Below are 21,986 nucleotides of genomic sequence, written 5' to 3'. Positions count from 1 at the left end.
TGTGCCCCCATGGGCCTGAGGGCTGACAAGGCAGGGCAGGGGGATAGACAGGCTGGATGGAATTCACGCTCGTGGGTGTCTGTATGGGTGTGCATCAAGCCCCTCTGAGTGTGTGATGGCACCAGGTGGAGGGCGGGGGGCTGGCACTTGGGCCCAGTTCTCCCTGAATGTCTGCATCCCAATGTGAAACCAAGAGTCCAGAGAGCTCTAAATGCCCACCTGGCCTTCCACCTTGTGTTAAAGTGTTTGTCAAGGTAAGGAAGATAGAATATATTCCATTCATCAGTTGCACTGATTTCCATCTCTTGAACGTGACATACGGCATGTGGGCCTTCACATGTCCTCTGCATGGGACCTACCAGGGGTGGAGCTAGCTTGTTTCTAGCCACCCCCTCTCTATTGTCAAGCCACGATGGAGGCCTCTAGGTGCACCGGAGCAGCACCTCTAGGTGCAGCGGAGAGCTCTAGGTGCACCACTGTATGGACAAGACTGTGGAGACTTTCACAGGGATTGATTTCCCTCACCTTGAACCCGGATCGGAACAAATTACAGATCAGGGAGAAGGTGATAACGTGTTGCAGCTGCTCGTCTTAGAAGAGGAGCGAGAGTTCGACACTTGCTAATGCATTTGTTGTTGGGTATGCTTACTGGGCACTGACTTTGTGTGGGGCCTCAGGGGATATAGAGATGTAGAGGTCAGGTGCCTCTGAACCGCGCAGAGGCAAAAAAGGGTCACAGCGACCACAGTTGTGGCGGGCTCAGGGGACACTCTAGTAAAGGTCAAACAAGTGTTGATTTGGGAGCCCTGAGGAGGAGCAGCTCTCTTCCTAGGGAAGGCAGCAGGCTTCACAGAGGAGGTGGTGCTCCGGCGGGACCTTATGGATGGACAGAGCAGGGGCGTGGGGCGAAGGCTGCCTGGAGCACCGGCCAGACGGAGCATGCAAGGACCTGGTGTCTGGGGCCGGCAGGACATTCCGGAGTGGCCAGGGCATGGAGGTGTCTGGGTCAGGCAGAACATTCCGGGGTGGCCAGGGCATGGAGGAAGGAGTGGCTGGAGAGGAACCAGGGAAGGCTTTGGTAGGCCAGGCGAGGCATTTGGACATTGCTCTTTGAGCGCCTCAGGGATTTTCAAGTAGGGGCATGGCGTGGCCAAAGCCACTGTGGGGTTCGGGCTCCATTTCCTCCCCCACCCCCATGGCCAGTAACAGCAGGTTTTCTGCCTGAGTTATCCAGGTCAGAGTCATAATCCCTTACACCACCATGTGGACAGCTTTAGGCTATGTCTGGACCAGGGTGAGAATAGTGTTTTGTTCACCGTCAGGAGAGAAGACTAGTTGTACAGCCAGGAGGGCTCTGGGAGCCCAAGTGTTCAGGTAATTAGCTGGTGAGTCATGCCCGCCTCTTGCCATGGATTCCTTGGGAAAGTGAGTGGAGTGATGCCTGGTCTCTCCAAGCGAAGGCCTCGAGACCAGATCTCGGCCTCCCCCTTGGCCTGCCCTGTGCCTGGCGCACGGCCTTAGGTGGAATGTCTCCGGACAGTGTTTTTAATTTCTTCATTGATGATCATCTAGGCCAGCAAGCCTTCCACTCCCCGACCGCACTGCAGTCGGCAAGAATGCCTCAGTTCTGTCCTGCAGACTTACAGAATGTCCTGAGTGTATTAAAAACAGATTCTGTTCCTTAACAAGAGAGCAACATAGTTTATTTAAGTCAGTGTTGTTCATTTCTTTTAGCACCCGGAGCAAGCAGATATCATGGCCATTTAGAGATTGGGTACAACTTCCCTTATCTGGTTAGAGTCGGCTTTTTGTTGCTGCTGTTGTCTGTTTAAGCTTACAGATTTTCAGAAGATAAAGTTTTGAACTGTGGTTCATGGGCCGTTTTTGAGAACTCTGCTAGAGACCTGCTTCTGAAGGGACAGCGCACAGCAGCGGAGAGCTCTGGATTTATGTTCAGGAGATCCACGTTCAAATCCCTGCTCCCCACCTGCTGCTTCAGTGACGTGGACAGGTCACCTAGCTTCTTTGATCCTTCTTTCCTCATCTGTAAAATGGGAAAAATAATACCTCCCTTAGTAGGATCATTGAACTTATTTGGTTAGATGAGCTATGCATTTAGGGCTCCTGGGTGGCTCAGTCGGTTAAGCGTCTGACTCTTGATTTTTGGCTCAGGTCATGATCTCGCAGTCATGAGATGGAACCCTGCGTCGGGCTCCGCACTGAGTGTGGAGCCTGTATGGGATTTTCTCTCTCCCTCTCTCTCTCTGCCCCTTCCCCTGCTCATGTACTCTCTCTCTCTCTCTCTCTCAATAAATATTTGGATGAGCTATGCATTCAAAGCACTTTGCAGACTGGAAGATATTACAGTGTCACCTGCTATTTCTTGATGAAGCACAGCTCTGTAGTGTTGCTAAAAACCCTTTCTGACAGAGATGGATTAAGGCTTCTGAGTTTACACCCAGATTTTCACAAAGGCATTAGAGAAAAATTATACACGATGCTCAAAATTCAATAGGAATATGAACTCAGGGCGCGCATGCTCTGGGGCCTGGTACCAGAATCTTAGGCTCGCTGTGCCAGCTTGTCAGCTTTGTTGACCTGTGGCCGGTCACCTGAGCCCTCTCACCTGGGGGTGAGACAGCATGAAGTGAGTGCTGACTGTATACCAGACGCTAGCGTGGGCCACTGATTGACTAGTTGGTTTTTGTTACCCACCTGTCCTACTCTAAGAAGGATGAGTTACTCATGTTCACAGAGGAGGAGCCTGAGGCTTTGAGGGGTCAGCGGCTGAACAGGAATCTGAACTCCAGTCTCTGGTTCCTGACCCTGGTTGCGTGCCCCAAGGCTCTCCGGAAGAGGCTATACCATTCTTACTGTTTTCAGCCTCATAAGAAGGTCAGTGAAATTGTGTAAGTAATTTGCTCCAGGTCCCATGATGAGAGATGGACTCATCTCTGGACTTGCCTTGGAGTCTCTAGCCCTTCTAGAACCTATGGTGATGCTCGAATTCATTGAACCGACCAGGGCACTTCTAAGAGTGAAAAGGAGCAGTGCTATTATTAATTATGGCCAGAAGGTGAGCATAAGCCTGGAACGTCCAGCCAAACCTGGGCAAATAGTAACCCTAAGTCACCCTGCCTCCGTGCCAGTGGTTAAGGATACCTGACTAGGTAACGGGAGGATTAGATCAGCCGGTTCGTATGTTACTGCTAAAGGGTCAGGGACTGAGCTGTTTGCTCCTGGTCCAGGTGAAGTGACTCTGCCTGAGATCAGGCAGCAAGTTGGCAACATGATATCCGAAAGCCGGATGAGGCCTCAGAAATAATCTAACACAGTGAAGTTAGCGCTAGAGCTTTCTGAACTGGGGCAGGAGTTAGGGAATGTTTGGCTGTGCGGACGGCTACTCTCCAGCAACAGGAATAGAGGTTAGAGGTCAGAGCGGGGGTGGCTGCGAGGAGATGGTGAGGCATTCACCCGGCTCTAGAATGTCTGCATCCTCTCTAGGCTGTGTCCCTGCAAAACCCAGGAGATGCTCTCAGGCCCAGCGCAACCCAGACGACATTTAATGGCCAGGAGCAAGAGACTCCTTCTGTGAGCTGACCTTTCCTGCTCCCCTGTTCCGTTTTAGAGTCCCGGAGGATACCACTGGCTGGTTGTTGGTACAAGTTTAGTGGATAAACCCTCTGCTGAAGAATTTTGGAAGGCATTGAGGAAGGAATTAAAAATAACAGCAAGCATGCCTTTTCTTTCTCTCTGATTGTGGTCAATGCATGGAATGTGCCAGGGCCTCTGTGGAGCACGTGGCCCCAAATAACCCCTCTGCCAGTGGAATTCTGTAGAGAACACGGAAGGGCTAGGAGCTGTCTCACTGCCGCTTTATGTTCTCAGGATTCGTTCCTGCGATCTTCTCCTGCCCCGAATAACTTGTTGGAAGTCTGGAGAGGGACTTGAGTCTTCTGTGCTCTCCAACCAAGCGGCTGTCGTAGGGGAGGCCCTGTCTGATGAGCTCCAAGGAGAGCAGCTGGAGTGACAAAAGTGGACCGGTCACAGGCTGAGAAAAGGGAAGTGTAAATTCAAGCCAAACTTGGCAGCACTTGCTTTGGAGAACTTGAGCTGATACTATGGAGCTCTGGTCGTCATCCTTTGTGGCTACGCCGTGTCTTATAAATAGAACAAGATGCATTCTCATTCCCCCCCGCCCCCTTTCTCTACCCACAGACACAAGGAGGCATGTGTGTGGGTGAGTATGGGCAGGGAGTATTAATTATTTATGTTCCAGTTCTTCAGAGAGACATCGTGGGAACTGGGCCCTGGGCTCCATGGAGATGACCAGGCCATGTCACGGGTAAGGCTGGAATCTCTTGCTGAGTTCCAGCAGTCCTGATCATGCAGCCCTCTCCTGCCTGGTAGTGCCCTGAGCCCGCTGGCCTTTCCCTCTGTGGTCCATCCTATATTCTGTATCGGGGCCAGACTCACTGCGTGAGGATACTTTTGGCTGCAGGTAACCTAAAACCCAACTAACACCTTCAACGGTGTGGAGGTTTATTATCTCCTCTACTGTGTTTGGAGGCAGGGAGGTTTCGGGCATCAGCAAGGACTTGGGAGCCTTCCGTCTTTCTGCTCTGCCAGCTTCAGCCTGAGGGGTTTTGCCTTCAAGCTTGACTCCTCGTTGGTCCAAGTGATGGCCGCAGCTGCCGCAGGCATTACCCTCTTTATGCATCCAGGGGACAGAAAGGGCTGCTTCTCCTTGGTGGGGGCGTGGGGGTGGGGTCTCTTTATCCAGAAAGAGCCTCCTGGAATCTCATTGGCCAATGTTGTGTCGCGTGCAGTCAGGGCAGCGATAATGGATTGCGATAAGCCTCTTGAGGTCAAGGATCCAGGCTATTTCTTTGACACATTACTATACTTAGTGCCTGCTAAGCACTTGGTAAATTTCAATCAATACTTGATTACTGTTTACCTTCTTCTCTGAGTAGATTCCTGAGCGCTTACCTAATGTCTTGCTAATTCGGGAGTTGTGGTGGTAAACCATTCAGAGACCAGCTGCCCCCACGGAGTTTACAGTCAAGACAAGACCCAGAAACAATTAGGTAACTGTGTTTGGAGCCTCTAGTGGGTGGATTGTTGGCAGTTGGCCAACATGGCAGCTTTGGAAGAGGTGTGAAATTGGGGTTCAGGGAGATAAATGGATGAGTGATTCACAGGGGAGACCCTCGAGGCTTTTGAAGTCTATGCCTGAGGATGACATCTTGTGACCCAAGCCAGGTCTCCTTAAGCAGTTCAGATTTCTGTCTCCACCCCTCCAGTCTTGTTTTCCTGTTGACAAAATGAAGGTAGAAACTTGCCCTTGAGTCTGGAGTGGGGGAAGGGCAGAGAGCTGAGAGCCTCATGCCCCCAGGGGAAATCTTCTGCGGGTTCTTGTGGTATTCTACCTACAAAACCATGTGCAATTTAATGGGACGCTTAGTGTCGTTGTGAGTCTCACTGGCTTTGAATCTCCTAGAAACTTTCTCTGAAAGCATATAGATGAAGAAATGAGAACTCTGTAGATGTTTAGTGGTTAAAAACAAAGTGCTGGCTGATGTACGTCATTTTTTTGTCGTTTTCTGATGGAACTTTCTGCAGAGATAGAATACCCTGGAGTCTTCCTGCCACAGTGAGCTAATAACTGACTTCAGGTCTGCAAATATGCTTTCATTCCAATTCAGAAAAAACAAAACAAAACAAAACAAAAACAAAAAACACAGCCTGTCCCAAGGCCTCGTGTTTCGTTTTCCTATTGATGTAGACGCTGGGAGAACTTGGGACCCCGGGGGAGCATCTAAAAGCTAATTAAAGATGTTTGCTTGAGGTTTGCCTGTTTTTCTTGCTTGGTTGAGAGAGTTGCAGTTTTTGCTTTTATTGTTAAAAAAAAAAAAAAAAAGAGAGAAGCCATCGCCACTGCTGATCCAGGAGGTGGTGGCTGGGGGTGTTGCACCCTTCGGTAAGCACGTGACATTGTCCTCCTTCCCTCTTCACTCGGTCCCCCACAGAGGCACCTTTGAGCATAGGCCTGGAACCAAAGCAGCTACTGCAGCTACTTGCCTTGAAAATTCCCGAGTTTCCAGGAGTAGTGGCCAGGTGAGCCTGGGTGTGAAACCCAACTAAGCTGTCCCAGCGTGAGGCTTCTGGTTCTGTTTGATCAGCTCTGGTTCTGAAGTTAATGGCCCGAGCTCCCCACTCACAGAGGGAGAGTCAGCATGTGGGGAGGCCGAGGGCCCGCCTGCCATCCCAGGGGTGCCCCCAACCCTTTGTTTAACCACGGCTGTGGACCAGTGGTCTCAGATGTTTACCATCGCCTGTTTATAAGAGGGAAGTGTGGTCATATTTCTATCTCTTTTGTGGGCTGCACGGTTGCCTTACTGGGGCTCATGTGGGAAGTGGTTACCGTTAGGAGGAGGGTAAAATAACAGTACTCACAAAGGGACTTTGATCCAAGAATCCTTTTGAATGTCATCTTTTGGCCACCGTGTTTTTATTTATTTATTTATTTATTTATTTATTTATTTATTTATTTATTTATTTTGCCTATCGGCCTTCACGTCAGTAATGAGAAAATCCAACCACGTAAGTGGGCCTCATGCTCCCCAGTGGGGCTGGATCACAACTGCAGTGCAAACTTCTCCTCTCCCTGGGTTTCACTGTGGGGGTGACCCCCAGCTCTGTGTATCTGCCACAGCCGGAGACCCTCCCCTCCAGCTGCTCTCTGGACATCAGTACCTGAACGTCCCAGCAACACCTGGAATTGACCTTGTGCCTTTCCTTTCCGTCCTCCTCCCACAACCTACGTTGGTTTACATCTTCCTTCTTATTGAAGCCACAGGTTCAATGAAGTGTTCAATCCTCGAGTAAACAGTCAATTGCGCACGCGGAGGAAATGCAGTCGCGGTGTCCCGTTTCTTCGGTGAGGCAGTGGGTCCCCGGCCACTGCCTGGCAGAGGTTGGCTTTATGAATTCAGGAAGGTCAGCTTGGCTTCTCTGGGGACTTTGCAGCTACAGCGTGACAAGCTTTGAGAGAATCCCGGGGCTCAAAATCAGCTGTAATATTTCATGACACCTCTCTGTCCTCTCCTCCTTGGCTTCTTGCCTTTTGCTGTTTTCTTGATGCACACGTTTTCCTAGGGGACACATCTAACTTTTCATCTGATGCTCTACCTTCAGGGGTGGCTCATTCCTTAATGACCTTATTTAATTCAATCATAGGCGTTGTTTAACCCCCCCCCCCCCCCCCCGATATTTACTGAGCATCTTTACTTGGTGGCGGACCAGACATCATGGCCCAGGAGTTGTGAATGCATTGTTGGTTTGGACAGCCATACATCCTCCTGCCTTCCTGAAGCTTCCAGGCTTGTGGTGGAATGAGGCCCACCTGATGAGAATCTAGCCCTTGTTCCCCCGCCAGGGGAAATCAATCTGCAGGCAAAGAGGAATTCTTATTTAGCCCGAAGCACACGCTTCCTGCGCTTCTAAGGCACCGGCTGCATTCCAGTCCTGGTGCCATAAAAATACAGGAAGGAAGGGAAACGTGTTCACAGGTTGGTTAGAGATTTTAAACCGACAATCAACTCTCTCTTGTCCACAAGAAACCAGAATCTGCCCCTGGCTTTCGGTCTCTCAGGCCTATAGCTCAACAGAGTGCCCTTTCAAAACTGGGGTAGATTCTCTTTGCTAATGGCTTTTTCCATGAACCTCAGCCAGCAAGTATATTCTTTGAGGATTACAGTTTGACCGGCACACTCAGGAAGCTGTAAAGAGAAGCATCATTTTGTCTTTAAGCTGTTTTAAGGCCACTGAGGCTTGGAACCTTCCAGAGATTAATTGGAGAATGGCGTCTGAGAGCATACGATAAGTTGGCAATGACCATTCCTTTGACGTGCTGTCAGGAGAGGGAACGAGAGGCAGAAGGCCTGAGTCCTAGCCTGGTGAACCAGCTTTGTGACTTTGGGTGAGTCACTTTACTACCCCGGGCCCCTGGTTTCCTCCTTTACAGACCAAAGGCGTTGGCTTACCAGGATTTTAAAGTTTCTTCCACTGTAAAAATTCAAGTTCTTGAGCTTGCATTCAAAGAAATGACTGGCTCTGTTACTCATTCAGATAGTTTCGGGATCACTGTACAATCACTGTGGGGGCTAGGGGTTGGGGCCCCCAGAAAACAGAACGGAAAGCGCTTTGAGGTGCAAGGTGAGCTGTGGTGGCTGGGACTCCTGCTTCATAACGATTCACATTCGGTTGTCAGGCTCGCCATGGAAGGTTCTCAATCTTGGCTCTTTAGAAAAATTCTGGTGTCCAGACCACACCTCAGACCGATGAATTCAGCCTGTCTGCAGGTGGGGCCTGGGAATCTGTATTTTAAAGCTCTCCTGGCAATTGTGCTATTTAGCCAGGATGGAGAATGAAGCCCTGGATCTTATGTAAAGCTATGGTTCAGTGGCACTGGCATCTGTTCTGGGGTGGGGTGGGGGCGGGGAGTGACAGTGGCTGCTTAAAAATAAATAAAAAGTGCGGGCGCTCAGACAGAAAAGTTCTAGATTCTAAAAGCATGTTGGTTTGGCGATCACAGCTGCCCCCTGCCCTGAGGTTTAGAGCTCCAGTTCTCTCCTATCTCTGGGTCAGTGGTTTCTCCCCATCTCTCAAGCAGTGGAACCATCTGTAGTTGGTTATTTCTGCTCAGGAAACTCCGAGTACTAAGTGGGGGGTGGAGCCAGGGTAGGTGTGGAGAAGGAATGGATTAAACAGGCCACTACCCACACCCACACCTTTTTTTTTTTTTTTTTTTTTTTTTTTTTGAGAAACCGAGTCAGAAGCCTCAGCCAACGCTGGCGTACCTTTATGTCAGATCCTTCCAATGCCTTGGCGGACTGCAGGGGCTATGGAAGCATCTATGCTCTTCCTGTGCTTTGGTGAACGTGGCCCTGCCCGTGGTTGAAAGCATCTGCTACTTCCTCAGCTGTAGCGTTTCAAACCTCCCCCGTTTGTGCCCAGCTGGTGGTGGTTTCCTACAGGGAATCCATCCCTACGGCCATGAAATCTGATGGGGCACAGTTGTCCGGGTTATTTTTTAATGAAGAGGCCAAAATGGGGAAGGACAGCTGATTCGAATCTCTCTTTCAGGTGGTGGTTAAAGGAAGGCGAGGCTGAATGCTTCAGTTGCTGTAAAATTAGCTGCAGGAGAAAGGAGAACTTGTCAGTTGTGATCAACTCCAAAGAGTTTCACAGACCAAGGGCGGGGGGCTGTTCCAGGAGCTTTTACAATGACAAGGTTTGAGATGCAGGTGTAGACACACATGCCAGACATAGGGTGGTGTTTTTGAGATGAGTGAGGAAGGCATCGGGCAACAAATACTTAGGGAGCTGAGCAAGACATCCAGAGAAATGGGAAATACGGCCCCTGTCTCCAAAGAGCATACACTCTCACTGGGGGCTTGATACATAAGCATGGGGTGTGGTAGTGAAGGCCTTCTCTGCTGTGGGCACGTGGGTGAGTACCTGGGGGTGCCGAGGGAGAGGCAATGGAGGGTGGGGTGGGACGGATGCATCAAAGAATGTGGGTCTGAGCTAGTGGAAGGGAGATACCCCACCATTGGGCGATGTCCTCCTTCCAACATGGTGTCGATGGTTTGCGGGGGGGGGGGGCAGCCTTGGTGGGCACCCCATTGCTAGCAGGAATGACTCTATGTTCTTGCCCTCATCGACATTGCTTTCAGGAGTACGTTTTCCCTTAGTTTCCACGTACCCACCTGAATTTTTGGCATAGTTTCAGTTGGAAAGTCTTTTCTGCTGGGCCCAGAAATAACCGTGTAATAGGATTGTTCTTGGTTCCAGCAGCCCCCTGGCACCCTCTCAGTGGTGGCTGCATTTCGGGCATGGATGGGAATGATTATTTGTGCATCAGGAAACTCAAGTTTGTCCTGTGAGCGAATTGTGTGATTGTCAGTAAATGCAGGACTGGCTTTGTTAAGCCCTGGCCGTGGCCAAGGCTGTTATTTCTCTGTGGGTAATTATTCCAGGCTTTCACGGTCACGAGCTGAGTGTAATCGGGAGCAGATAAGAAAGTTATATATAGAGCAAAGTACATATTTCCTAAGGTGGGTGGCGGAGGCATTATATATGTGAGTGTTTGTGTGTGTGTGTGTTTAAAAAAAGACCTATATTTTCTGGGCAGCAGAATTTAAGTTTCCAGTAAACATCCCCCTCCCTCGTTACTTCACCTTTTAATTTTGTGTTTATGGTCTCTGTGCTTTGAAATTGTTTGGCCGTGAGGGCAGCCTGAAACAGGCAGAACGGGCCAGGCCCTTTGGAAGCCATGGTTTAGGTCAGAGTTCTTAGAGTCACTCTTACCAGCTGACTGGCAGCTCAGATGTGATTACTCGAGCTCATCGGGAATAAAAATAGCAACCTTGAGCCTGGGAGGGGGTGGGGATAGACATTTATGCGTTTATTCCTCCATTACCACCTTTATTGCAGGAAGAATCATCTGTGTGTACTTCTGGGCTGGGGTTGGTTGTTTTTTGTTTTTTGTTTTTTTTTTCCCCTCTGTTCCCCCATTTGCCCATGGGGATGCCTCTGCTCTGGAAATGAGAAGCTTGCAGAGCCCCAAGCCTGGAACTAACCCTTGGCTGGACACACACGAGGTTCAGCGGCTGCGGAGTGGAAACCGCCTCTCCCGGGAGATTCGGTGGGGCGCAGCGTTGTTGTCGGCTGAGGAAGCACGGGGAAGAGAGGAACGGGGGCAGGAGAAGCAGAGGAGAACCCCCCCCCCCCCCCCCCCCCCCCAAACAGCAGAGCTGGCCACGGCTGTGTGGTAGCAGAAGCGGCCGAGGAGACATGGTGGTGTTTTGCTGCCTTTTCACACTACTTTCTGTTCGGTGCTGCTGGGAAGACCATTTCAGAAGTTCTCCCCCCCTCTCCCCCCCCAACGGAGGGAGCAGTGGCTCTGGGGTGAGGAGGGAAGCAGCTTCTGTGACAGTCTGCACCTGCGAGCAGGTGGCGTGGCCAGGGCTGACCTCAGGCCTTTGTCAGCGCCACCTTGCTCTGGATGAAGAGAGCCCAGGGAACCGAGAAGGGAGGGCCCTTCCCTGGGGACCCTCAGCACCTGACCTGCACAGTTCCCAGGAGACCCCAAATAAAGCATTTGACCTAAAGCGAGCAGTGCTGGGTGTGAGTGCACCCAACAATTTTCTTGTGCAAAGTGGGCTTTTGTTTTTTTTTCTTGGCTGTGGGGGAGGTGGCTGCTTTCGCCTGTAGTTTTTTTTTTTTTTAAATGTTTTATTTTTGAGAGACAGAGTGCAAGTGGGGGAGGGGCCAAGAGAGAGGGAGACCCAGAATCTGAAGCAGGCTCCAGGCTCTGAGCTGCCAGCGCAGACCCCGATGTGGGGCTCCAACTCGTGAACCTTGAGATCGTGAGCGGAAGTCAGACGCTTAGCTGGCCAGGCCACCCAGGCACCCCCTGGGTTGTAGTTGTGAAGAAGCCAGGCCACTAGAAGATCCCGGGGGGATGAGAGCTGCCCCAACAATCTGACCTTGCCCCCTCCCCTCCTCTCAGCTCTCTTCTGGATGATCATTGCTTGCTGGGTTGTCCCCCCCCCCCCCCCCAATAAATAATCCTTTTGCCATTTTCTTTTCCCTTGGAGCTTCTTGGTGGTTTTGAATAGCAGGAAAACTAGCCAAGTTTTCTTCTGCCTATGACATTCCTCATTGTCAACCTTATGGTGGGATGACAGCATACTTCTATAGCTTGCCGGGCAACTTCCCATTGTTCCTTCTGGAAGCAGCCTGGGGTGGAGACAGGGCAGGTGGCCTTATCCCTATTTTGTAGGTGACCAGGGACAATTTCTTGGTTAGTGGACAAGCGGGGACTGAGGCTATTCCTCTAGTCTTTGCAGCGTAGCTCTTTGCACTCTGTTGCCTCAACGATAAAGGTACATGTATGTGTTCTCAGTAGATCCTGCACAAGATAATGGATTCTTTTCCAGCTGCTGCCCTAGGAAGGGGAAACCACCACCACGACCTGTCCTATGTACACTACGTTACAGTGTGCAAGGCATGTTCACGCACATGATTTCATTTCACCTCCGTGACAGTCCTAGAAAGTCAATGCTGGTGTAGATGAGCAAATGGAGACCCGGAGGTGCTAAGTGACTCTGCCCGGGGCACCAGCCAGCAAGCGGCCCTGGTGTGGTAAGTGGTTGGCACCGGCTGAATGCCATGGAGGGGGAAGCGAGAGTCGAGTGGGTGGTATGTAACTAGAGATTGGAGGCACTGGGTTTTGCTTTTCATGCCTCAGAAGCCGTGCAGGGTTCTGGTTCCTGAGAGTTATCCTCTCTGAGAGGGCCTGCCCGCATATGCCCTGCCCTGCGTGGGAGCCTAGACCCGCGTGTGAGGAAGAGGCACACCCAGGTCAAGTGAAGGGCCCCTGAAGGAGTGGTGACAGGCCGCGTGGACACAGGTGGAATCAGGGTTCACCTTGCCCAGGGCAGGGCATTCCTGTTCCAGGAGGTGAACTTTGACAAGGCATGTCCAGGAATATGGCAGTTTGAATCATGGCGCCTCTCCTGGGATGGCAGGAAGATCACGGGCTCTGAAGTCTGACAGATGGGTTGAAAATCCCAACTCTTCTACTTCGTAGCTGTGGGTTTTTAGGACAGTCACTTCAACACTTCGAACCTCAACTTGGGGATACTCTATATGTCCTTCAGAAGCTTGTATACCTGGGGCATCTGGGTGGCTCAGTCGGTTAAGCGTCTGACTCTTGATTTCAGGTCATGATCTTCCAGTTCGTGAGATGGAGCCCCGCATCGGGCTTTGTGCCTGACAGCATAGGGCCTGTTTGGGATATTCTCTCTCTCTCTCTCTCTCTCTCTCTCTCTCTCTCAACAAATATTAAAAAAAAAAAAAAACCCAAAAACTTCATCTCTGCCATACTATGGGTCATATGATAGTTACTCCCCTGGTCAGAAGTGACTTGACAGGTCCTCATTGACAGATGGGGAAACTGAGGCCCTGAATGGTGTGATGACTGGCCCAGGATCAGAGTCCCTTAGTGACAAAGCCACAGCTAGGACCAGATTTCGTGATCCCAGACCTGGGTGTTTTGTTTGTTTGCTCCCTTGTGTTTTGCATGAATCTGGGGGGTAGTTTTCCTTAATAGTTTACACCCTGACCAGTAGCCATCTCCCTAAGTTAGTTGTCTTCTGAGGTAAAGTCTGTTGACACCCGTGAAAGAACGTGCGAGGCCTCTGAGGTCACCTTCTTGGGGGAGAGGAGCATGGGTGGGAGATGGGGGCACTTTCTTGTCTGATGTGAGCCATTGTCCACTGAATCCCAGTTTTCCACGTGTGCAGGATGGGAAGCACGGTTGAGACTCTGAGATGCTCCGCTCAGGGCTTTGGAGTCGACTTAGGTTTCTTTAAAGCCCTCGATGCTCCTCTCTACTGCATTCCCCACCCCAGTTCTCTAGGGCTTTAAATCCTCTTTGGCTTGGGGTTGGAAGTAGCTCATTATACTGGTAAGCCTCTGGTCCATTTTGTGCAGTGTTGTTAGGCTAAAATATCATAAACAGACCAAGAAACTGTGCTTCATCCAAGGCCAAGACCCTCTTTCCCCACTTGAGCGTTTGAGTTTCTGCTGCAGTGTTCAGTCTTGGGCTCAGTGAGGGAGACTGTTCGTTCCGGTGCAGGAATCCAGCATGGTTTCTTGTATTGTTGCCATCTGGTTTCATGGGGTCTATTGCTTTTGATTTTCCTCTCCTTCTTGGGAGCAAAAAAACCCCAACGTGGTGTAAAAATAAGATCCCCCATCACCTCCCAAGTACCCCGGGTGCACACACACATTGCTGCCATGCTTCTAGGTGGATGTGGCTGAGCAGAATCCCCTTACTGTTTTGAGCCTCCTCCTTTATTAGTCCTGTTCCCCTATTGGTCTCAGTAGGGGCTCCCATCTCCTCTGAAGGGATTTCCCAGTGGGTTCCAGGCCAGAGCCTGACCTGGGATGGGAGCTGCCCCCACGGTGACAAGGACTGAATGTGTTTTGAGGTGTTACCCAGGGACCTGTCTTGCCACAGAGGCTGGTGATCAGTGTCGTGGTGCTACGGTATGTGACCTCTTCAACCAGCGAGTCAATTATTTACCTCCAGATAAACACCAGCACTTTCAGGGAGGAACTGCTGCTTTCATCGTGGCTGTGGCTGTGGTTTCTCCAAATTAAGGTGTTTTTATACATGAAAGTACAGGGATTGGTTTCCTTAGATTTGTTTGTCATGGATGCATAGCTCCCCACTTTTTCCTCCTTAAGACTCACCTGGTTTTCTCTTAAATTATATGCTTGGTACCAGCTTTATATATTAATAATAAATGACCAACACTCTGCTAATATTTTTGGGGGGAAAAAACCCTTTAATATTCTTCATTTTTTCATATTTTCTAGAATTGTCCATTTGTAGAAGTGTTTATAGGTGGCTGTCATCAGAATGTATCAGTCCGTCAAACCAGGAAAGCAGAATTCCATCCAGTATTTACCACAGGGAATTTAATATGGGGCCTTGGTTACATTAGGCGAGAGAGGAGCCGAGAAGCCAAACATGGGAAGGGGAGATGACCCAGAGCCTAGTGGCAGGAAGCCACTGCCACCTGTAGGCTGGAGGGACAAAGGGAAAAGGTAGTGTTCTCAAAGCCCAGGGTCAGGGTCACTGGTGGCTTACCTAGAGCAGATGCAGCCGCCTCTAGAAGTGCCTGCCCCAGATGGGGGGAGAGGGGAGAAATGTCCTGGCCTCTCCCCTCCTCCCTGCCTCCAGTCTCCCGAGTTCCTGCTGTTGTCCAGACCCTAACCAGTGCCCCTGATGTGGGGCCTGGAACTTCAGGGGTCAGCCCTGGAGGATACAGAGCAGAATACCAGAGGATGAGAAATGGATCAAAGGGCGGACAGGATCCAGACCAGCCCTGGGTACAGGCTGCCTCTTCTAATTTAATACGGTCAGAAGCCTTTTCCCATGTTTTCACATGGTCTTCATGATTATGCATGTTAACTCAAGTGGATGTACCATTGTTAGCCTACCCATTCCCCGGCTGTTGAGTGAGTATTTAAAATCATGATAGATCAGCAGTTCTCAAACTGTGGGCCCCGACCAGTATCCGCATCACCAGGCAGCTTGCTGGAAATGCAATCTCGGGCCCCACCCCAGACCTCCTGAATCAGAAACTCTGCGGGTGGGCCCAGAAATCTGTGCTTTAAAAGCCCTCAGGGGGATGCTGATGCCCATTATTAGCTTGAGAACCACTGTCACAGGTGGTACCACACCTCGTTGAAAGTGGGGACAGGATGCTGAGGGTGCTGGTGGTCGGATCTCTTTATCCAGAGCAATGTGGTGTAGCAGAAAAGGCACAAGACTCCAGAGCTGTGTACTTCTGGGGTCAAGCCTCACCCTTGCCCTTAACCTCCTTGTGGCTCTTTCTTCTTTTGTTCAACAGCTAAAAATATCAAACCATAGTAATGGTGTGAGAATTAAATGAAATAACGGGCATGATGTTCCCTCTAGGTTGGGTCTTCTGGAGCTTTGCAGGAGGAAGTGTGGCAATAGCCTCCAGCTTCTGCACCATAGAAAATTGGCCCTGGTACCAGTACTTGAGGTGTGTGGTCTGAAAGTCCGTGCTAAGCCCTTAGGAAGCTGATGAGCAAGCTTTAAGTCTGTAGGCATCTTAGACTGAGACTTGCATGTTTGGAGTCAAGCTTCCCTCCCCCACCCCATTTTTATGTGTTCTAACCTGACCCTGTGCTTACCACTTCTTGTCACTCTTGTCTAGCCACTGGGTGGATTGGGAAGACCACAGACCAGGACCCCTGGCTTTCTGTGCTGGCTGGGTGTTCCTAGGCAGATCACTTAACCTTTCTTATCTGTAAAACTCTACCCTGCCTCTCTGGATGACCGTGGTGTAGACCAGGTGGGCCAACGGACATGAAGTCTGCTTTGAACCTTAGCGGGCCCTATGCATGGAGAGTCTCCAGGGTCTCCTCCCCTTCTAGTCCTGATGCCGGAAGTGCTAAATCTGAGTTTGTCAGTGAGGGCAGGCATCTGGGCACCCCATCGCCCTGTAGTGACCTATAGGCAGGCATGAGACCCGGGGTCTTCCTCCTATCTTTCTCTTGTACTCCTCCCATAACCCTACCAAGTAGGGAGTCTCATGAGAATGACCAAACTCAGATAGCTTAAGCAGAAGGATGTGAGTGGACCCGTGAGGGGTCAGACAGAGGCCCACTCTGCCCCAAAGCCATCCATGGAATTGCTACTGCTAAGAAGGGAAAGAGGAACAGGGTGAGAGCTCCCGCTGACGTATGGTGATCCATTGGGTCCACAAGTACTGTGTGTGGGTGGAATAGACAAGCCAGTTGGAGCTGGTTGGGAGGCTGGTTACCTGGAAGAAGCTAAGGCAGCCAGACCTGTCCAGCTTCCTGCCTCTGGTAGCACCCAAGAGAAGCCTCTTGGACCAGCAGGGGGACCAGCCACGATCCCACAGGCGGGTTTTGGTGCCTTCCTCATTTAATGGCGAAGAAAGCTAAGGCTCAGAGGCCTCAAATGATTTACCTGAGGTTTAAAAGGGCAAGAAATTTGAGCCCAGATCATGTGGTTTCCGGTCCAGGGCTCTTTGCGTGACACCAGTGTGCTTCCAAGAGCTGGGCGTGGCCAGCACGTTTCCAAACCCTTTCCTACTCATTCTGTGGGAGGGCCTCCAGGCGGGCAGGAGGACAGAGTGTCTGGCATGGGGGGGGGGGGGGTGGTCCTCGCTATGAAGGGTCCAGCAAAGTCAGCCTGAGCCCTGGGCAGGTCAGAAGATGTGCCACCCTCCAGGCAACAAATGTTCACCTACGGTGTGGACTGCAAAACTGGAAGTGACCTCGAGATGGGAAGTGAAGCCCCTGGGAGGAGAGCCTAGGTTGCTCCCATTCAGCCTGCATTTGGGGGGTGAGCAGGTGCCATCATCCCACCCGGCGGCTACCCCTCCCCCCTCCCAGGGCAGGACAGAGGGCATTTACCTGGCTGCCCTCTAAGGTAGACTCAGCACAAAACAATCTTATTGTTCAAGCCCTGCTCAAAATTGCTACCCTGCGGAGAAGGCTGAGGCAGGGCAGGGTGGGGCGTGATAACATGGAACTCTGGGCCTGCTGGGGCAGGTCTTAATGACTGTAAATAACTGTGGTGGAGGCTGGACCTGAGCTTTTTAACTCAATAAGTATACGTTATTTCTAATGTAGCCAGAGACGTTCTGGGAATCATAATTACCTGAGATCTGCTTTACAGGCACTTAGGGAAGGCACATGGGACCTGTGCTAACGTAGGTAAGGATGTGGCCACATACGCCGAACAGGTGTCTCGAAGAAGCCTTTGCGTTAATTCTTTATTTAAACCCTTGGCAGGCGGCTGCTGACTTGATATACCAGAGCTTGTTGGAATCAGAGTTGTTTTTTTTTCTTTCCTTTCCTAGACTTAAATGCACTTGAGTTTTTTTTTTTATTTATTTATTTATTTTTTTTTTTAAATTTTTTTTTTTTCAACATTTTTAATTTATTTTTGGGACAGAGAGAGACAGAGCATGAACGGGGGAGGGGCAGAGAGAGAGGGAGACACAGAATCGGAAACAGGCTCCAGGCTCTGAGCCATCAGCCCAGAGCCCGACGCGGGGCTCGAACTCCCGGACCGCGAGATCGTGACCTGGCTGAAGTCGGACGCTTAACCGACTGCGCCACCCAGGCGCCCCAAATGCACTTGAGTTTTAAGCCACTTCCGCGAACCTCTGAATAGCTGGCAGGGCTGCGTTGGGGGGGGGGGGCGGGTTGGGGGACAGTGTTTCAAAAACTCTTCTGTATGTCTCTTCGACTCACAGCATACTTCACTCGTGATGCTTCTAGTTGCCGTGTGTGCACGCACACGCAATTTCCCCACACTGAGCAATTCTCAGATTCGTTGGAAACTGGCTGAATGTCTTCCCTGCAGTTTAATTCTATCCAGATACTGTCTACCTGGGGGATAGCATCAGATGCTGCATGTTAACAGCTCAGTCCCAAAAGAGTGCCCCCACCCCCACCCCGCCATTCAGATGCCCGTCTGAGTCCTGTTATAATCTATGGGCTATTGATCAGAGGTTCAATTAATTTGCCAGAGTGACTCAGAAAACTCAGGAAAACATTTTACTGGTTTATAAAAGGATACAAGTCAGGAATAGCCAGATGGAAGAGATGCCCAGGGCAAGATATGTGGGAGGGGGCTCTGAGCCTGCGTGTTTTGTCAGTGCTCTCTGAACCCCATCCGTTCGGGATGTTGTGTTGACGTCATTATTAAGGCACGATTGATTAAGTCATTGGCCATCAGTGATTGAACTCCATCTTTAGCCCTTCTCCTGTTCCCAGAGGTGGGGGTGGAGGTGGGGAGCTGTGGCTGAAAGTTCCAACCTTCTAATCACATGGTTGGTTTCCTTGGTACCCAGGTGTCCCTCCTTAGGAACTTAAGTCCCCTCACTTACAGAAACCCAGTTGTGGTTGAAAGGGGCTCATTATGAGTAACAAAAGATACTCCTGTCACCTTCACTGCTCTGGAACTGTTTCAGAAATTATAACAAAAGATGCCCTTATGGCTCTCCTCTAGGAAATTACAAGGATTTCAGGAGCTCTGTGCCAGGAATGGTGGACAAAGACCAAATATATATTATAAATCACAATATCACAAGGAGCCTCAGTGGGGTGGCAACAGGTCCAGAAAGGTCAGCCTGAGCCGAGTGGATGGACAGGTCTTAGGCAAGTACCCTCTCTTCTTTGAGTCTCAGTTTTTCCAGCAGTAAAAGGGTGATAATGATACCTGTCTCTCAGGGTTGTTATGAGCTTGAGTTAATGCAGGTACAAAGCTTAGCTCAGCATTTGTCACCTTGCTAAGAGCTGGGAAATGGTCTCTTCTTTCCTTCCTTTGGTGTTGACCGGGTAAAAACGTGGCTGGTTGGTTGCTCACCCAACGTGCTATACCATGTTGACAAAGGAACTGTCACACAGTGTGGCAGCCCCAGAAAGGTGAAAAACTGCCCGTGAAGTTTCTCAGCCCATCAGGTTCTGAGGTAGATGAACATTTTAACCCAGACCACTTTTATCTTTCAATATTGAAGCCCGGAACCAACACAGGGCCTCTGGATGTGGGGACTTGAGCTAATTTGGCTTTAGACCAAGCAGCCCGCCAAGAGCTGTGGGGGTGTGTGGCTGGCATCAGGGCCAGCTTCATGGGCACACTGTGCAGTCACACACAGTCCCATGCTCAGGAGGGCCCTGTGCTTGGTTCAGTATCTGTTGTCAGCATCTTAAATTCTTGTTTTTCTCTGAGCTAGGGTCTTGTAAGTGAAGTCCAATCAGATGGTGGAGCTTGAGTAGAAGAGAGATGCATGCACGTTGTTTCTTTTCTTTTTTCTTTTTTTCTTTTCAAGATTATTTTTTGAGAGCAAGCACAAGCAGGGGAGGGGCACAGAGAAAGAGAATTCCAAGCAGGCTCTACACTGTCAGCACAGAGCCTGATGTGATGCTTGAACCCATGAACTGTGAGATGATGACCTGAGCCAAAACCGAGTTGGAGGCTTAACCCAACTGAGCCACCCAGTCGCCCCCATTGGTGCTTTCCGCCCTGACAGGCCCGATGTTTTCCCTTTGAACCAGAACTTGTTTAGTTGCAGAGAGAAGGCCATGCCATCCTAAGAAACATTAACGACCAAGAAATCCTATCTTCCACCTTCTTACTTGTGTTACTTCCCCATACCAGCCAACCACTCACACTGAAAATGATGACCTAGAAAAAGAAAGTTAAGGCCACCAGCCCACAGTGGCCATTCCTTTCAGCCCTTCCTTACTCATCGGTAAGCAGAAGGTTGAGTGTTGGTAGGATGTGTACATATCAAGAAGTGAAGTAAAAACAGTTGAGTTAGTTTTTTTTATTTTTATTTTTATTTTATTTTATTTTTTTAATTTTTTTTTTCAATGTTTATTTATTTTTGGGACAGAGAGAGACAGAGCATGAACGGGGGAGGGGCAGAGAGAGAGGGAGACACAGAATCGGAAACAGGCTCCAGGCTCCGAGCCATCAGCCCAGAGCCTGACGCAGGGCTCAAACTCACGGACCGCGAGATCGTGACCTGGCTGAAGTCGGACGCTTAACCGACTGCGCCACCCAGGCGCCCCAGTTGAGTTAGTTTTATGCAGTGTCGCCATTGTTCTGGTAAAGTCACAGTGTGTCTGTGTGTCCAAGCCATGAAATACAGATTGTGTAAGTTCAGTGATTTCACATCTCAGTTAAAATGCTCTTTCTTATGTTTGTATTTAAAACTGCACTGCATAGCATAAACATGAGTAAAACTCGTGCTAATAATTTAAACTTTAACTTTTTTTAGAAGGATATTAAATAGCAAATTTGAAAAATGCCCTAACAAGCCAAGAGAGAGGCTCTGGAAGGAAAAGAAAAAGTTTTCCGTTTTGATACCATTATTGGTATCTTTTTCTTGCTTTTTGTCCAAGGGGCTCCACACTTTTATTTTGCCCTGGGCCCCACATATTCTGTAACCCACTCTGGCTGGCATCCTGGGGCTGGCGGTCTCAAGCTCGTCTTGCACACGCAGGCCCTTTGCTAGATCTTTGATCTTCTCATACTATCTTCTGGGTCACAGAGCCAAGAAACAACATATAGACAAGTGAGCATTGACACTTGCTCTGAAGATTCTAGGCTGTTCAGGTTTTGCTGGGTCTGTGGATAGGGACCACAGTTGAGGAATTTCAGAGGCTACATGCACAGTCCTGTTGGTGGTACTTTGGGGCCTACTGTGCATTCACTCTTGGGAAATTTTGAGCTGCTAGGTGTTAGAGGCATGAACAAGAAGTGGGCTGAGAGAGGCTTCTGGTAGAATCCAGCTCTGGCTTGGTCTCCTTGGACAGGTCATGTCTTCCTGGATCTGTTTCTTCACCAGGTGATTCTCCGTTGTATTGTAGTTGTAAGAGTGTGAGCCTCTTGGAGGCTGGATTCTTGGGTCAAATCTTGTCTTCACTTCTTTAGTAGTTATTGGATCTTGGGCAGGCTCTTCAAGCCTTGGTTTCCCCATCTATAAAATGGGCATAATGGTAACCACCTCCTAGGGTATTAGAAGAGTGCAGGGGAGGGAGTTAACATTGTGTCTGGCACATAATGTTGAATAAGTGGTTGCAATGGTCATGATGGTGAAGGAGGAAGAAACCATCCCTAGAAGTGCTAGGATCAAAGTAGTAGTTTCTGGGGACCCCAGCATTTGAGGTCTAACCTCAAGATTCTATGAGTACAGATGCTTATGGAAACGTTGCCTCAGACTTCTAAGCAGCTCTTCCAACTGTGTGTTTTAGAAGTTACTGGCATGAGGGGCGAATTAGAGTGTTTGGAGTTTGATCTGGGTCCTCTCCTTTCCCCCTTAATCATGAGACAAGTGACAACAGTCCCTTCTCCACCAGGCCTTGTTATATTCATCTGTAAAATGGACTGCCTGCCCTACAGCATGTGGCCCAGTGGAGGGCACACAGGTAGAGGGCTTTCATAAGCTTAAATTCAAGATGCTGTGTTAGGAAGAGCTCTATGGGGAATCCTCTGTTGATTTAAATCGTGCGCGCTCTGGCCAGGAGCAACGGAGAAGCCGTTGCTTTGCTTGGGCCTCAGTTCTTCATCTGCGAGATGAGAGGAACAGACTTGGATGTAGCATGAACTGCCCCCACGAGCCGGTTCTAAAAGAAGGAAAAGGGGACAGGGAGGGAAAGAAAGAAAAGCCGTGGAATTTGGAATTGTCCCCTGACTGAGACCACAATCGCGGGTTTCAGGGACTCAGGAAGGGGCACAACCCAGCCTTGTGGCTGACAGATGTCAGATGTTGGGAAGAGAAAGGCCTGTCTTACTGTAGCGGGGGTTTCTTACCACCCCTTGC

General features: G+C 50.0%; 1 protein-coding gene across 1 annotated transcript in view; it reads left to right on the top strand.

Annotated features, from left to right (window-relative positions):
* The window catches only part of SMAD3 (SMAD family member 3), a 120,201-nt gene that overhangs the window by 9,701 nt on the left and 88,514 nt on the right, over positions 1–21,986 (top strand). The gene's annotated exons all lie outside the window — the stretch shown is intronic.

The sequence above is a fragment of the Prionailurus viverrinus genome, chromosome B3 (genome assembly GCF_022837055.1).
Source record: "Prionailurus viverrinus isolate Anna chromosome B3, UM_Priviv_1.0, whole genome shotgun sequence".
Taxonomy (NCBI): Eukaryota; Metazoa; Chordata; class Mammalia; order Carnivora; family Felidae; genus Prionailurus; species Prionailurus viverrinus.
Note: the sequence above shows the minus strand (reverse complement) of the source record. Positions and strands in the feature narration are given on the sequence as shown.